The sequence below is a fragment of the Musca autumnalis genome, unplaced genomic scaffold (genome assembly GCF_047663935.1).
Source record: "Musca autumnalis isolate F117 unplaced genomic scaffold, ASM4766393v1 scaffold_2, whole genome shotgun sequence".
NCBI classification, from domain to species: Eukaryota; Metazoa; Arthropoda; class Insecta; order Diptera; family Muscidae; genus Musca; species Musca autumnalis.
Genome location: NW_027411755.1, coordinates 155,269,022 through 155,284,918, shown reverse-complemented (window position 1 = coordinate 155,284,918; position 15,897 = coordinate 155,269,022). Strand labels below are relative to the sequence as shown.

The window sequence follows — 15,897 nt, the reverse complement described above, 5'->3', positions numbered from 1 at the left end:
GAGAATTTTAACCACAATTTGTAACCGAAATATCTGCAATTTGACATTTGAGGTTCTCAGTGGTCATGAAATTTCTCCACCAAACATCGTCAACATAGGTTCATGTTTTGGTATAGCCCCCATATAACGGTACCTCCCAATTTTCGGTATTTTGAGAATTTTAGCTACAGTTTTTAACCGAAATAGCTGTAATTTGACATTTGAAGTTCTCAGTGGTCATAAAACATCTCCAATGAAACATCGTCTACATAGGTCCATGTTTTGGTATAGCCCCCATATAACGGTATCTCCCCATTTACGGTATTCTAAGAATTTTAGCTGCAATTTTTAACCGAACTAGCTGCAATGATCGGTATTTTGAGAATTTTAGGTACAATTTTGTCTATTCAAAAATAATCGTCAATATAGGTCCATGTTTTGTATATCCCCCCATATAACTGTACCTCCCGATTTTCGGGAATTTTCAGTGGTCACGAAATTTCTTCACTAAAATTCGTCCACATGGGTCCATTTTTGAGGGTCTACATTGTTTTGATGAAACTACCCTCAATTTGACTCTTGAAGTTCCCTGCAGCTATAAAACTTTTCCACCAAAAAATTTAAAGTTAGGTTGACTCTTTGATATAGCCCCGTAGGTGGTACCTTTTCCCTAGCGGAACACATTTTTTAGATTAGATCAGATAACACTGTGCAACAAAATGGAGGTGAAAGTCTGGGGCACGGAAAATTCCTCTTGGGGAAGAAAGGCCTTGGTGAGTATATTATGAACCCCGGAGGACAGATCCGCCGTGAGTCGAACTTCCGCGTTATGGCGTGATGAAATTTTTGTTAGAGACCCTGTGGGCCATCAGGAATTAGCGTTATATCTTTGTTCACTGTTGCTTAAGTGCTCTACAAAAACAACAAACAAAGATATAATGCTAATTCAGGATGGCTTACAGGGTCTCTTGCAAAAACTTCATCACGCCATAACGCGGAAGTTCGAATCACGGTGCATCTGTCCTTCGGGGTTTTTAATATACACACACCAAGGGCTTTCATCTCCAAAAGGAATTATCTCTGTCCCAACATTTGTGTTCACAGTGTAATTTAAGCAATAGTGGGAGGCAGTAGGAGTCTAATCATTGTCGAAAAGTTGTTCCACCTAAAATTGTAAAAGGGCTCTAATTATTCTATTTTAATTAAGACTATTTTATGGTGGAGGGTATAAAAAGTTCGGCCCGGCCGAACTTAGCGACTTTTTACTTGTTCATTCTTAAACTTAGAAACCGGCAGAACCGAAATATCTGCGCCACTATCAATTAAATATTTAGTTTTGTTTGTTTTATCGTAAACAAAAAGGCGACGTGTAGATATTTGCTCGCCGCTGTTTGTCGCCCTAACAGCTGGAGTAACTATTTTTTCTGTGGTTGTCTGCTGCGTGCAAATGAACACGGCTCTTCACATTTTTTAGCGTTCTCCCCAAACCTATAGTGAAACTTACAAAGCCAATCTCTACTATCAGATCTTGGTCGGGATTGCGATCTCTTTCTCAAAAATCTGCGGTCATTATGTGTTCGATAATCATTTAGTTCTCTTCTAATTGAACCCATTTCCGCAGAGATATTCTTAAATTCCTCACACAAACTGCTTGTCATTTGCGTTAAGTTGTCTACTATCCTTTCAAATTCGTTACCTGCTTTTCCGGAAGTTACGACACTTGCGACTTCATCTTCCTGTAAGACATCCCATATTTTATCTGCTAATTTTATCAGTTCCGATATGTCAGTAACTCCCGAGCTAGTCAATGAAACGGCCAGCTTTCTAGGCAATTTCTTTATCCAGAGTTGCTTTAAAATATCCTTACTTAAATTATTTCCTGCCAGCAAAAGTAAGGAGCGATAAAATTCAGATGGTTTGCGATCACCTATCTCTGAATTTGACAATAATAAATCCAATTTCTTATTTTCACTGATTGTATGACGATCAATTAAAATACGCTTTAAGTTTTCATATTTATCTCCTTGTGGTGGAGACTGAATAAAGTCGAGAACACTCATTATAACATCTTGTGATAAGGCTGTGACTATGTACTCATACTTAGTATTTGATAATGTTATACCCTTTATTGCAAATTGCATTTCCGCATGCACGAACCAGGCGTCTGGACAATTGGTCCAGAATTGAGGTAGCTTTACAGAAGCTGCTGCTATTTCAATATTGCTTGAAGACGTGGTACCTGAATCTGAGCATACATTGTTTGCGCTTGCGCCCAGCCGGCTGGACGAGTCATTACTATTTGGATCTGAGTGACTCATAGTGGAAGGTGAGTTTACAGTAAAATGTAAAAGTATATAATTAAACTATTATTTACAATTGACGGATATTGACAGTGAGATAGATTTTATATAAATAACTTAAATATATAATTAACGCAAAAAAATATGATTGCAACAATTTTTTTCGTTACCTCTCTATGAATTACGAGACTTACAGCAATCCACAAGATCCAGGATATTTAATGTGTAATATAAATTTCATTGAATTAACTTGAAATCCAAGGGATTGGTCTTAAACAAAATAAATTTTCAGCTGCTTGATTTGACTCGTATTAGTCTGTGGTCACGAAAAGAGCTTAGCGTGGATGTTGCATTTTCTTCTGGATTCCTTGACTCGTACAAATTATTCTTTTTCATGGAAACCCACCATAGCTGCAACAATAATCTTCCTTTATATTTGATTGATGTCTTTGAAGCTCTCAATAGTTCTGGTTCTTGAATTGAATCTGAGCGCGTAATTTAAATTTCCGGTAATATCTTGTTTCAAAAGCTTCCATGCCCGTAAAAGTTCAGGCTCTTGAATCCAATTATAAAATCTTGTTCAACAATAAGGAATCGAGAAAGAGAATCCTTATAAAAATTGTTCTTCTATATGCTCCTGGCAGGATCGCCAGATGTAGGGACACGATTTATATTTTGTAGAAACGTGTTTATTTAATAATAAGTTTTTATCGAATGACATAAAAATTAATAATGAACAAATATGAAAAATTCAATATAATTATTCAAAAGCTAACTTGATGAAAATACATTAACAATTTCAAAGTAGATATTTATAAAAAGTACAAAAACATGTATTATGTCCCTACAAAACAATGTTATCTACTGTGTGCCTTAACTAACTTTAAATTAAAACCTCTTACACCTGGGAAGTTTTTGCGGATTCTGAAACATGAATGTTCATAGATAAGAAGAATCCAACAACAAGAAAAAATAGCTTCAGGAATTCATCTAGCCCTATCGAAATAGGGCTAAAGAAAATAATGAAGCTGTGAAAATTCTCTAAAGGATTGACCTTTATAATTTTTTCTTAGGTTTTACTATTTTGAGATATAGAAGTTAAGGTCACATTTTTAGGTTTTTTGTTAGGTTTTCACGATTTTGCTTGAAAATGGCAAGTCTTATCGAAATGGGGCTAGAGAAAATCTTATAGCTGTGAAAATGCTGTAAATTTTTTTATAAGGAGGAGGTACAGTCAGTGCATTTTCCCAATTTGAACTTCTAGTAGAATTTGAACTTGTAGAAAATATTCACTGCTACAAAATTTTCTTTAGTCCCGTATCGATAGAACTTGCGATTTCTAAGCAAATTCGTGAATAGCTAAACGAATTCTAAAAATGTGAACTTTATTTAAAAAGCGCTCCTGCGATTTTTTTGTTATTGTGATTTTTCTCATCTATGAACATTGTAGTTTCAGAATCCTCAAAAGTTTCCAAGGTGTAAGCACCTTCCATTTAAAGTTGGTTCAGGCGCACCTGAACGGAAATCTCGGCCTCTCTGAAAGCCTCGTTTTCATTTGACTTTCAATCAATTAGTTTTTCATTTCTTCGTATGAAATATGAACTTTTTCAAGTATTAACTTTCCCAAAAATATCGAAAATTACGTTTGATTTGATTTTGAGTGATGGGATTTTGTGGAGTAGAAACCTTAAAGAATGATCTGGCATATTGGATTATGGAAGAGGATCTTATTTTGCTAGTCATTCATGTCGTTAGTTATGCTGCCCACAAGGCATTTATGTTAGTCACGGTAGAGTTAAGGGCTTTGGACTATTTAGTCTGGAAGCCTGGAATAGCCCACGAAAGACATAATATCGCTGTGTACAGGACGACAAAGAGTACTTTCTGTAAAAATTTAAAAAAGGTTCCTTTCACAGACCTTAAACTTCACTTAAGCGAAAATATTGTTTTTTTTTTTTTGAGGGAGGTACATGGATAATTCGTACGATACAGACCCTCTTGTAACTTGATGTACATTTGGAAGAAAAATGTGTTAAATTTCAGCCAATTATGTTGGTATAGACAGGTTTTTCAGATCGTTTGGGCAAATATCGAAGGCGGCATGACTAGCCCGCGAAAAAATTGTACCAGTGCGAAGAAATTATTAGATCCAAAGTCGATGAAAACTTAGCTTTTCTCCATTTTATCCTTGAATCCGAACAGCTGCACAAAGGGGCCAAATTAAAAAAAAAAAAAAAAAAAAAAAACGGCGCTTAATTGAAAAATCAAAACATATTTTTCTTAAAGGGTACAAAATTCTATCTCAGTATCCAAAATAGCAATGTCGTCTGTTGTTTACTTTTCTTGTTGCACTGTGTTAAAGTTGAGAAATCTTTCAAGTTTTTGTCATCGTGTGAAAAAACATAAATTTGGGTGATTTTAAACCGTGATAAGGTAGTATTTATTATATAAAATTGCGATTTTTAGAATGGATATATCAAACTGATGAAGTTGTCAACATTTTAGAATAAAATTGTTTTAGCAAAATTGTTATAGAAATCTGTTTAGAAAGTCGTCAAAATATGTCCAGATTTTGCATAATTTTGAAATGTATTGGAGTATAACAAAAAGAGTGTCGAGAAGGTCGTGAAAAATTTTTTTGAATTTTTATCTTGATTGTTGTCTTTGATATTGCGTAAACAATAGTTGCGTATTGCTTGCGCATTTTGAGTTATGTCCAAAATGGTGGAAATAGCCTTCGGTCAAATTTTTGCAGTTTGGGTTTTTTTTGTCTAATTTTCTCTGTTATTGTTGTACAGTATGTCGTATTTTGGCTTAATGTCTGTCTTCACCCTACATAAGACAATGTGATGATAATGATTTATATGAAGTGATAGCGATGCACAAGGAGTGAAATCGCAAAAAATGTAGAATAATTAAAAAAATTAAATTCGCTTTTTGGTATAACTGTCGTTACATTGTACACAATTCTAAGTCTCTAACCAAAATGTCAAGATCATACATATATTGTTTAATTTTACATGTACACTGTGTTAAAGCTACAGAATTTTAATAATTTGAAGAGCACCATAAAATTTTAAATTTTTTGGTGTATAAGGTGTAATATTATTTTACCCATCAAAAGTGGCCATTTTAAAATGGAATCGTCAACTTCAGGTAGATATCAGAATCTTAGAAAAATATATTTACGGCAAAAGAAGTTTAGAAACATATTAAAAATTAATTTAAAATGTATCTATTTTTCATTTTTATTGAAAAGTATTTACAGTTAAAAAAGTAGCGGGATATTTTATATGGAGGACATTCCAAAACAAGAATATATTGAGATGATGTTTAACAAGTAAGCAATGGTTATAGTCGGACGGGGCCGACCATGTGATACCCTACACCACTGCCCCTGGGAAAAAAATTCCTTAATGGAACAAATAAGCTTATTGTAAGAAATAACTTTGTCGATTCAGCCGCATTTATCACATTAAGCTTGGGACCTACAGTTTATCGCCGAGTCCGAACGGCGCGTCCTAAGACACCACTTTTGGAAAAGTTTTATATGACTGAAACACTAAGAAAATGTCCCCAACATTACTGAGGTGTATTTTGCTTCCGTTGAAAGTTTGATTTTACCTCGCCGGGGAATCGAACCCCCGACATTCTGCGTGCAAGGCGAATGTGAAGTTGAAATGTAGCTCCACTCTATGGAATAATATTAGAAACGAAGATACGTAATGATTTTTTTTTTTGCTTTGAGCATATTAGATGTGTCCGAAGTCGATTCGTCAAAAATCAAAGAAAAAAATAAAATATTTCCATGTTTTGACACACCCGCCTTTCACGCTGAATGCCCGGGATCGTTTCCTAGGCTAGGACACATGAAATTTTCAACGGTGGCAAAATAACCCTCAGTAATGATGGTGACATTTTCAGCCGTGAAAAACTCCTCTACATGCGGTGTCTTAGGACACTTCGTTCGGACTCGGCAATAAGCAGTCTATCCTTTATCATTGAGCTAGTATGAATCGGGGTGCACTCATTCATAAGAGAGAAGCCTCCCTTGTCCCTAATGGGATGTTTGTGGAACAATTATGTATATCATAATACATTTCTAATAAGAGTTCCAAAAAATTGCACTTGTACAATACATATGCTTGGAAAAACACGCGATTTTGTGATTTTTAGGGTATTTCGAAAAGAGTTCATTGTGGATATATATTGTGATACCAAAAATATATTTTAACCGGTAAAAAACAACTAATAATGAGTAGAAAATCAAATAATTTGCATGCAAACAAATTGATGACTCCCAAAAGTATTCATATTTAAAAAAACTTGAAAATCATGAAAAAAGATGGCGAAGCGACCGTATGTATAAAAATTCAATTGGACAATTAATATGGCAGGGCTCCACGTAATTTGCAATAATGCTGGGAATTTCTCTATCATGATAGAGACAATTTGTAGCATTGTAATTAGTATAATAGGCAGTAGACCCGTTAGTTACCCAGGAAACACATTATTGCAATTAGCATCAAGGGAAAAGTTCAGTAGATTATTTTTTCCTATGTAGGCTACTTTGCTGGTATGTGCCCTCAAGAAAGTAAAATATGGACCAAACTTAATTTTTTATATTTTTCAAACAAAAGTAATGGTCCATTTAACCCACCAGATAATACGAGATCACCACCAAAAATTGTAGGCATGTTCTTCGACCTAAACTCTTACATCGTGCAAAATCTCGTGACTGTTGATTTATAATTGCGACCTCTAGAGTGCTTCTGATTACACTACAAACAAATAACTGGATATATTAGGCTGTAACTCTGTTATCTGAGCACGTAAATCAACATAATTGGCATCAATGGAAAGGTCAAGAAATGGCCTTCCAAAAGTTATTTACATGGGCGGAATGTATCTTCCAAGAATATATATATATATATATATATATATATATATATATATATATATATATATATATATATCACGAATATTGTCAATTATTTCATATTCCATTTCCAAAAAAATTGATAAATATTTTTCGCGCTACATCAACGATTTTTGATATGTAGGTTAAGAAAAAAATTCCCAGTACGAATCTGGTCGCGAGCCAATTTTTGGTTGTTGCGGACAAAAGTTATGGCGGTTTTATTTCGGCTTTTAAAAAAGAAAATATTATAAAAACGCTAATTATTTTAATGAGCACAATTGTTGCAAAAAAGTTCTCTCGAAGTGACTTCAGCGAGTAGATTGCATAATACCTGCAAAATGTTACACAGAACTCGCGGTATGTACATAAAATTGATAAATTATTGAATATAAGTAAACTTTTTTTTTCAAAATTGAGGCCATTTAGTGGTCATAAAATTACATAAAAATTTGTTGTGGATCAAAACTTCACGGGGAATCAAATGAGACTACAATCATACAGATTGGTGTTTTAGTTTCGATGTTACAGCCAAAATAAGCACATATTTTGGTCAAAAAAATTATTTTTTGTTTGAAAAAATATTTTTTTACATGCATTATATAGTAGAAAATATTGGAAAAATCTATAGGAATACTTCCTTCATTTTGCTTAAATCTCCCAATAAAATAGACGGATTTTGCTTTATTGACATTCATATTAAAGCTTTCCTATTAGGGAAGGTAATTGGGTTGATGAGGATATATCTTAAAGCATATAAAATGGAAACAGAGGTCAAATAAACCATTTTAATTTATATGAATTTTAAAATACGTGTAAGTCGCGTAATTATCAAAATCATTTTGTCCGCATGTGATTTTCATGTACAGCAAGATCATATCTTTTAATTTAAATATATTTTTCGAAATTTACATTGGAGGCTAAGATGTAGCATCGGCTGCATCCTAGCATTAAAAAACCTATAAAATATCGCTAATTTGCGCAAAGTGCATACAATTTTTGTCCGCATCCGATTTCAGTGTTCACCATGAAAATCTATATCGATATATATCTAATTCAAGGCGATAAATCAAGAACCGTGGATGTAGCATCACACACTATTTTTTGGGATAAAATGAATGTAGCTCCCTTATCAGTGAAGTTTTCAAATCTCTGTTTCCGCTAAAACGAAGATGCTGTACTAGTTGTTTCATTGCAGAGGAAACGAACCAGGGTTTCGGAGTCGGAGTCGGAGTCTACGAGTCGGAGTCGAGCAATTTTGCTGGAGTCGGAGTCTGAGTCGAAAAAAATAACTCGACTCCGACTCCGGGCAAAATTTTTTTCTACGTTATAGATATATAACCTTAAATTTGGAACAAGAACATTTTTTTAAAATGATTATTTATTTTAAAAGAAAGGTAAAAGAAAATATATATGCAAATTATAAATTATACTATGTTAAAGGACAATTCACAGGATATTTAATATCCTCTGAAGTGTAGTCTATTCATCCCTATTTTGTTGATCCAATTGATTCTTCACATTTTTGCAAACAATAGTAAAGTTCTATCAATCGAATTAAGATTGGACCTTTAACCTCTTTTGTCAGAAGTCTTACTGGTCTTCTCACAAAAGTCTATTGGTACTCTCATCTTGTTTTTTATGAGAAGTCATCATTGTCTTCTATTAAAGACATTGTGGTCTCTATGGGAAATCTTACTGAATACACTGTGACACAAAGCGGAAGTTAAGATCTTGGGGAGGAAAATTCCTTTTGGGAATGAAAGCCCCAATTGAGAACCACAAATGATCCCATAGCTGAAATTTCTGAGTCATGGCATAATGATTTTTTTGATTGACCCTCATCAATCATTGAGAAAATAGCTTTATATCTCTGGAGATATTGTTTCATCATTTTTAGATTACATGTTTTCAGCTAAATGAAATGACGAACCTTTATGTCAAATATGCTGTCCTTCTAGCTTAGTTTCTTCCGTGTCCTTTTTGTTCTTGTACTCATAAAGTAAAACAAAATGAAATTTTCTACAAAAGTGTTCCACCGAAAATTATATGTAGGTTTCCCATATCAAAGAAATCGATATTGTCACGTTTTAATTGTCCGTTATCAGTTTTACCCGTTACTTTCTAAAAAAACGTATGTTTATGTATTTCGGTAAATTTCGCATAATCTTTTAACTATATATCAAATTCGGATGGTTACGCTTCTGAATTAGGCATCATAAATTCGTTGTTGGTTAACAGAAGCCTCACAAACGGCGAATCTTTCATCTATTCATTAAATACTCAGTGAGGGCTTTAGATGTAGATATTCAAATAACAGAATCTGTCAGAGTTTTTTGCACATTCAATTGCATATACATAACCATAGAGTTTTCATAAGAAAGGATCGGGTAAAAGTGATAAAGGACAATAAAAACATGACAACATCGATTTCTTGTCCTAGTGAAGCGACACTACATAAAATTTTCCTAGCAACATTTTTGTACTATATTTTCATGCACGAAATCTCATCGTTTGCTAATTTTTCAGTTCCAGAAAACATCCATCTGCCTTCGTGCTGAGTGGTATACACAATATATCTCAAATATTTCAATAAAATTATCCACTCCACAACAAAGTTCAAAATGTGAGCGCTGAATTTTAGTTTAAGGGGTGATCCCTATTTATAAATTTCAGAAAAAGGTAGAAAGTATAAATAGCATAGAATATGTGGTCAAATTTTTAAGTCGATCGGAACAATATTGCCTCAGTATGAGCGTTGGATGGGAACAATTTATTTTATTTTGTATGCAGCATATAAACCTTGTTTTTCTCGAAATCGGCCACAAAAATATATGACAATTGGTTTATTAGTTTTCGAGATAGAGTTGGCACCGCAAAATGCTTTAATGAAAAAAAATTTTCGTAGACGACCTCAAACCTTCGTAATATTTTTCTCTTTCAGATGAAAAAAAATCTGCCAAAAAGTTACGTAGTTTTCTTGGAAAAAAAATCATGGAAAATGGCTTTTATTGAGCTAAGCACACTAAATCGTAAATTGCTTATAGTTTTTATTGCATGTAGTCCTTACGATTTGTATTGCCCCAACATTTTCAAATATTTTGGAGGCTTAAAGATTTTCTCACGCGGAAGAAATCCGTCCAGAATATACTCGTGCAAAAAAATGAAAACCGACAAAAACTTTCTAACTTTGCTATTTTTCAATGTAAGATTCGGCAGAAACAGTATTGATATGTTCGAATGTATTCGAACCAATGCCCTTTCTAATGAACAAGTAAGGAAAAACTAACACATTAGCCTATATAGGCCAAAATATAGGAAAAAGTTAAAAATTTGTGCACATTTTATTCATTTTTAGTGGTATAGGAATTCACTCTCGGAGTCGACCCGGAGTCTGAGTCGGAGTCGGAGTCGTGAAAAAAACTCGCCTGGAGTCGGAGTCGGAGTCGAGCCAAAAATACCTCGACTCCGAAACCCTGAAACGAACCGTAGATAACGCGATAAAATACGCGATATTTCCAAAAATAATTTTAGATGCTTTTTCTACTTTGGAATTTCTTGTAACTCGCGTTTTAGTAGATGGATTTTTACGGGGAATGATTTATAAGACCCGGAACGTGAAAAACTAAAATGTGCAATCAAGTACGAGTAAATCGAGTGACAATTGTAAAAATTAGGCCCGAAAAATATGATTTTTAGAAAATTGTTCGCACAAAATGTTCGCATTTGTATGCGGATTTCTATGAAGCTGTGCAGACTACATTCACAATATTCGTATCAAATAACTCAGAATCGCGAGTTCTTCAATCCTATATACGATTTTTTGAAAAACCTGTTTGCGGAATGAAATTAGAAGAAAATTTCAAAAAACACTGTAAATCTGGCTTCAAAATGTCAGCATCATTTAATGGTAGAAGCAGACGAAATTTTGAATAGTAATACATTAGTGAGATGATCCTTATTTAGTTTGCTTCTGCTTTTACTTTGACATGAAACTCGAGGGAAGTGTGGTTTACTCACAAATCGAGAGATAACAAAAAAAGACATGGTGGCTTCAACCCATTTTTACAAATTTTTTAACATAAATATAGCCACAGCTTCCACGCAAATTATCTTTTAAAGCCAATATTTTTTGCCACGCCCAAAAACATTTCATTTTATCCAAAAGTATTTAATTTGTACAATATACAATCACGAGTCGCGTGTTCTAAAAGGGTAAACCTTGGCTTCAGCTATGTTAAATTTTCAAAAATATTGGTGATATATATATATATATATATATATATATATATATATATATATAACTTGTATATTAAAAATTTTCACAATTTTCACACAAAAGTTGTGGTCCATTTAACCCTCTAAATATTATCTGATCGCTATCTCAAATTGCAAGCATCTTCTTTGTTATATACTCTTACCTTAGCTGCTAAAAATGGGATAAAAATTTTCTTTTTGGTCCATTTCACCCGCTAAATATTTCACGATCATCACCAATGACAATAGGTGTCAATTCTGGTCTGAACCCGACCTCCATGCAAAATTTCGTGATGATCGGTCCATAAATGCGGCCTGGAGTTTGATTACAATATATAATAGACAGACGGACGGACACAGATCTCAAAATCGCTTTATCTCGTCGAGATATGAAGATTGGTATACCACACGAATATATTGACCTAACTTTATATATTTTTGCTAAATATTAGCTTAACCAATAATTTATAATATTGGACGATTTTAGATTAATCAAATAAGAAATGTAGACAAAACCGTAAAAATACTTCATAGTTTTTATAATACCCATTTATGAGGGCTTCGAATATACATCTCCAAACCCTTAATTTGCACCAAAACTGTGTTCCGTTATATTGATTGAGGTGTAAACATTCGAAAAATATTAACATTTTATCACTCAAATGCTTCGATGAATTAATCTCCGTTTGTTTTTTTTTTTTGGAATCTTGCCCCAATGTGAGCTGGTGCAACATGAAAAAATTTCAAAAACAATAGATTCTTGCAGATTCTGAACTGCGCATATATTTCTATATGTTGTTCGTATGTTCCAAATATAGTTTCATTCAATGTAAAACCCCAAACTTTAAAAAAATAGCCCCAAACTATTGCATAAACAAGAGAAAAATGCACAATCAACAAAACGCTACGATAAATGTTCTTGTCAGTCAACAAAAACCAAAACCTGTTTGTCTTTTTGCCACTTGCGTACTTGACTTCGGGCAAATTAAGTTTGTCGACTATGTTATACGGAATATGCAACAAAAGGAGCAAGAACAGACTTTGCTATTGTTGTGTCATTTATGATACAGTATCGACGATGGAAGCTGCATCCTTGTGGTTGTATATAGCCAAAATATGATATAACTTCGACTAATAATAGGTACATTAGGGCTATGACTTTTCGACAATTTTTGGCAAAAATGAGTGAAAATTTGCCTTTTCCATTGAAATAAAAAAAATTAAAGCACAAATCGATTTAAATTTTTTTTTTTTTAAAATGTATGAAAATTAAAAAAAATATTTTTTCTCAAAAATGATTTCCCTTTGTACAAATGATTAAACTTATGCCTGATAATAACATTATGCAACACTGAAAATGCAAACAACTTCTAGTATGCATTTTTTGAAAGTACATATTGAGGCTACACAAACCCTAGTAGGGGTTTGTCCTGTAAGATCCAGTTCGGATTTTATATCCTCATCTAAATCGGGCTAAAACTACAGTTTTTCGCATGTATCGGGTATTTATCTCAGAAACGAATAGAAATTTGGCCTTGCAGTCTTTGGCCATATTGTAGTCCTAAACTAAGGCATCAAAATCGATAAAATGTAGAAAATTTTACATAATTGCTAAAATTTTGTTTAGTATCAGCTAAACAATTGGGAGTTGAACCAAGTAACCCTTAAAAAATCTTCCAAATAATGTTCTCAGCAATTCTATAGAATATTCTGAAACTCTGAAATGCTTACTCCATGTTGTTTCAGCGGTATTTTGCGTCATATCTTTTATTCTCTTTTAATCTCTTTCGGATATCACCACATTATTGACATATTTATTTAATCGTCGTTGAAAAATATACTCAAAACAACGTGATAGCGGATTGTGCAACAATGGGCTGTTCCGAAGAGTAATAATACACATTCAAGCGAATGTTTTTTCCAAAAGAAAGCATTAAGAACAAATTAACGGTTTTGGAGATATGCTGCGAAATGTATAAAAATTATGGAAATTTTCGATATTTTATACAATTTGGGGCAATAAGTGTAGTTTTTCGAGTTCATTATTTCTACAAATATTTTATTCCTGCCATAATAAGAAGTTTGTCGAGCTTATTATTTCAAAATTAAATGGAAAAGGTCGAATGAAACAAAAAATCTAACATTCAAAAAAAAAGCTAACATTTATTCCTGAAGATTCACACAGGTTTCAGAGATATAGCCTAGAATTGATTTCAAAAATCAATATTTAACCATGTTTAGATGGGGCAATAAAATCCAAGCTGGATAACACAACCCAAAAAGGTCATGCACAAACCAATTTCAAAAAAATTTAGATTTATTATTATTTTTTAAATTATATCTATCAAAAAAGTGTTTTCGACATTTTGATGATCCTCAGAATTAAAGAAAATTAGTGATAAACAAATATTATGTCAGTGTGGTTATCTTATATGGCTCTAAAGTTTTTTTTTTTTCAATTATATATCTGCTTACACTGACTTCAGAAAATTGCCCATAATTCTGATAAATCCAAATTTATTATAATTAAGATTTTATGTAATCTGATGTAGAAAGTCATGAAGCTAGGATACAGGGATATGAAATTGTAAAAAATTCATAACCATAGGCTACATACGAGTATTGTTGTTGTTATATTAACGTTTTTAATATTTTAATGAATAAATATAGGAGATATGAAGGCGTTATATACCTCTTCAGGGTTGTTATGGAGCTACTATGGCATTTTTGTATGTTTCAAACATAATCGACCGAAAATACATATGGGACCTATATTCCTCTATGAACCGATCTCGATATAATTTGTCCCATTTATTTCTAGAACTAATTCCGTCACGCTTTCCAAATTTCAGTGAAATTGGACATACGTAGAGTGTCCAAATCTGAACCGGTCTCGATATAATTTGGCACATTTATTTTGGGAACAAATTCCGTCAGACATCTCAAATTTAGCGACATTGGACACATATAGCGTGTTTGAAGCATCAAATATAGAAAATCGGCCGAAAATACATATAGGATCAATATCCAAATCTGAACTGATTTCGATATGATTTGGCACATTTATGTCTAGACCAAATCCCGTTACGCATTCCAAATTTCACGGAAATTGGACATATATAGCGAGTTTGGTGCATAATATACAGGAAATCGGCCGAAAATATATAAAGAGCTATATCCAAATCTGAACCGATTTCGATATAATTTGGCACATTTATTTCTAGACCAAGTTCTGTAACACATTCCAAATTTCAGCGAAATTGGACATATGTAGCGTGCTTGGTGCATAAAATACAGGAAATCAGCCGAAAATATATATGGGAGCTATATTCAAATCTGAACCGATCTCTGTATAATTTAGCACATTTATTTCTAGAATAAATTCCGTCAGACCCTCCAAATTTCAGCGAAATTGAACATATATAGCGAGTTTGGTGCATCAAATGTGGAAAATCGGCCGAAAATATATATTGGATCTATATCCAAATCTGAACCGATTTCGATATAATTCGGCACAATTATGCCTAGACCAAATTCCGTTACACATTTCAAATGTCAGCGAAAGTGGACATATATACAGTGTTTGGTGCATCAAATGCGGAAAATCGGCCGAAAATATATATGGGAGCTATATCAAATCTGAACCGATTTCGATATAATTTGGCACATTTATTTCTAGACCAATTTCAGCGAAATTGGACATATGTAGCGTGCTTGGTGCAAATACAGGAAATCGGCCGAAAATATATGAATGTGGGAGCTACACTACCGCTCACTTGAATAGAACCCCCCTGCAAAATTTTGTTCAACCTCCATTTTTTCCAAATTATACAAGATATGAAATTATTAAGTTTTATTATATTTTGCTTCATATGTTTGGAGTAAACTTAGTCATTCATTTGTATTCAAATCCAATTTGTATAAGAATTATGCAAGGAAAACAAATAAAGTCAAAAATTGATTTAAAAAATTGGCTCATTTGAATAGAACCCCCCTTTAAAACTTGGGAATACAGAAAGATTGTAGTAGAATATCGATGCATATTTACTCTATATTGAAAACGAAGTACTTTCAGTAATATTCAGTAAAAGTATATCCCTCCTGATTAAGGATACACCCGTATATCCTGCTTTGGCAAGGATTCTTTAAATAACCGGGTGTAATGCCCAACAAAGCTTGCTGTTTTAATTCAACAAGTTTATTTTTGGAAGATTGCTGTCTCCTTTAGTCGTATATTTTACGCATAAATCATTCCCATACATTTTAGAGAATATTTTCCACTCTAGAATATGGCGGTCCCGCAAGGACATCCGCATTTCTTTTCAAAATTTTAAGTTTTTATGACTCGAAGTGTACAAACGTTTATAAAATCGTGATGAAATTTCCACACGTGATATCCAAATGTTACTCACTACTGGATATGTCTGTTTCAGAACTCCTTGG

At 33.2% G+C, this 15,897-nt stretch overlaps 1 protein-coding gene across 1 annotated transcript in view; it reads left to right on the top strand.

Annotated features, from left to right (window-relative positions):
• Positions 1 to 2,067: 2,067 nt before the first annotated feature.
• dcma (decima) overlaps positions 2,068 to 15,897 on the top strand; it is a 316,154-nt gene continuing 302,324 nt past the window's right edge. Inside the window, exon 1 of the mRNA XM_073966099.1 lies at positions 2,068 to 2,305. The gene's annotated coding sequence lies outside the window, so the exon portion shown is untranslated. The remainder of the gene's footprint in view (positions 2,306 to 15,897) is intronic.